We start from the raw sequence: 2,864 nt of genomic DNA on the forward strand, positions 1-2,864 counted from the left end.
AAATCATTTTTTCTTTCGATAATATTACATTTACACCTAGCCTAATTAAATTTTAGTCTGGTCGGTTAACCATTGTTAATGGGTCTTAAAGGATGCCTAATACCTTCCCTTTAGACTAATTGAACCCTTACCTAGAATCTTAAGTTTCGCAGATCTTAACAGAGCTAACTTTAAAAATAACTTTAATAAACTTTAGGTGTCCTAATTCACCGTAAATAATTAGGTGGCGACTCCTTAAACAAAACAAACAAAAACAGGAATTTCCAATATGTCGTACTTCTATTTAACCTCTCCGGGTAAAAATGGGGTGTGACAATGTTTCCTTCACGTTCATGTAGTCAAGCCATGTCCAACCATATTCTTAACTATGACCCATCATTCGAGGACGAATGATCCCAAGGAGGAGATATTGTAACACCCCGCATCTTGGAACTAAGTTTAAGCTCATATCATTAGAGTTCTAGTGAAAACACTGAAGGTTTGAGCGTTTGCGAAAATGGTTGATAGGATTATTTCGGGCAGCAATAACTCCTTGATCCATTGCGAATCTGGAAGAACCTCCTTGATGAAAGTTGTAGCCCTATTGAATAGCTTTCCAACGGTATATTATGGGGATTAAACGGACATCTGTGCAAAGAGTTATGCCCAGTTGAGTGAAGCCTGTTCGCTGGAAAATTCGTCTGCGTTACGGTGACGTTACGGACCGTAACTCGTGTTACGGGCCGTAACAGTGAGCCGTAACACGGAGAAAATTTCCAGAGACTCACTGGAAATTTCCTCCAAGATACGGTCCCAAGATACGGTCCGTCCTTCGTGTTACGGGCCGTACCTTGTGTTACGGACCGTAACAGTGGACCGTAACACAGGAAAAATTTTCAGAAACTTACTGGAAATTTTCACCAAGGTATGACGCCAAGTTATGGTCCGTCCCTTGTGTTACGGGACCGTAACATGGGCGTATCTTGGTCCGCAATTAAGTTTCGGGTCACCTGACTTCGGGAGGCCATAACCCTATCGTAAGTTGAGAATTTGGGAGAACTCAAAGAACGAACGTTGTAGATAATTGAAATACCTTTCCAACCATAGGTTGTGGGTTCACAGGTGACATCGGGATAGGGATATATGGACGTTTTAAGACAGATAGGTCCCAACCCGTTTTCAAGTTGGGTCAACCCATTTTCCCCTTAGTATTTAAGGGAAATGAAAATCCTAGCAGCCTCCATTTCCCTATAATTTCAGATTTTTAGAGAGAGGAAGTGAGAGAGAGGATAGCTAGAGAGAGAAAGTAGAAAATCAACCAAGTTTAAGGCCCCAAATCCCGAAGCTCGTGAAGGACAAAGTGTGGTACAAATTGTTGCCGTCATTTCAAGCTAAAGATCGGACTTGGGGGTGTTGATTTCGTGGTGACTACCCAAAAAGGTAATGTTTATACTCCCTAATCATTTATAGTTGTGAATTGATGAATTCTTGGGAGAATAATAATTGGGTTTGTTGAAGAGAATTATATAAACTATGCTAGAATTGTTGGATTGTTGATTTGGGATGGTTGTATTCATATGGATGATGAAGAATGATGTTAATTACATCTAATTGAGATTGTAGTATTAGCTAGAAGTAAAAGAATGGGGATTTGGTGAAGAAAACACCATTAATGAGGGCTATAGAGCTCCATGCCCACTAAGTGTTTGATAAAATGCTTAGATGAACAAAACATGGATATTGTTGCTAATATAGAATCCCTATGACTTGTATTGCTATAGATTGGAGTTGAAGAACATTGGGATACGCTCAAAAGCGGGAAGTTAAGGTATGTAGAACTTCCATCCACATGTGGGAACCTCTACGTTCTTCCCCATGATCCGTTTCGTAAAATCTATGAAGTTCAAATCCTAGGGCATTAAACCCAACATATTGGTAGCCCGTAATTATGTATGTATGTACATGAATCCCGTATATATGTTCGTTATTGTATTCCTAACCTTCCATTACGGACATTAGGAATCCTAGCTTAATCCATGAATCATGAATTCTTCCTCATGTGTTCTCATTATGTTCATATGAAACTGCATGAGTTATTTTGTAAGTTATAAACATGTTTTCAAGTCAACTACAAATATATGATTATGAACTATTGTATTACTCATAAATCAAGAACATGTTTACAAGCTATTTCATGAAACCATGTTTACAAGTTATTTCGTGAAATCATGATTCCAAGACAAGTACAAGTAAATTCACGAAAGTCATGGGCTTCTTAGCCAAATATATTATGTTCATGTTTTTGGGAGTTGCACAAATTACCGAGAAGGCTCAGATAGCCTGAAACTACGGAGCCACCGTAGGATAAGGATCGCTCCGCCCAGATAGGACGATACCTTAATTTTACACTGAATGGATCCATCAGGTACCGTACTACCTTATACTCAGGCAAGGTATGAGGGCTCTGCTGGTCCGGCGAGGTACCAGACTCCACATACCCACGTGGTAAATTACTACCTTATACTCTGGCAAGGTATGAGGGCTCTGTTGGTCCGGCGAGGTACCAGACTCCACGTACCCACGTGGTGATATGATATGATATGATATGTCGGTTTATGAAATGCTCTCCCTACTTATCATGTTTTAATCATGTTATGTATACATACATGTACTCATGCTCATGCTCATGTTCATGTCCAAGTTTTCAGTTTCAGTCCTTACCATGTTATTTCATGTCCCGTGTTGTTTCTTCCGGGTGCTTTACATACCAGTACATTCAATGTGCTGACGTCCCCTTTTTATTTCCCGGGGGCCTGTATTTCACGATGCAGGTACAGATTTACAGGACGACGCTTCTGACCATTAGGATTTGCTCGTACCAGCTT

Source organism: Lycium barbarum, chromosome 1 (assembly GCF_019175385.1).
Source record: "Lycium barbarum isolate Lr01 chromosome 1, ASM1917538v2, whole genome shotgun sequence".
NCBI lineage: Eukaryota > Viridiplantae > Streptophyta > Magnoliopsida > Solanales > Solanaceae > Lycium > Lycium barbarum.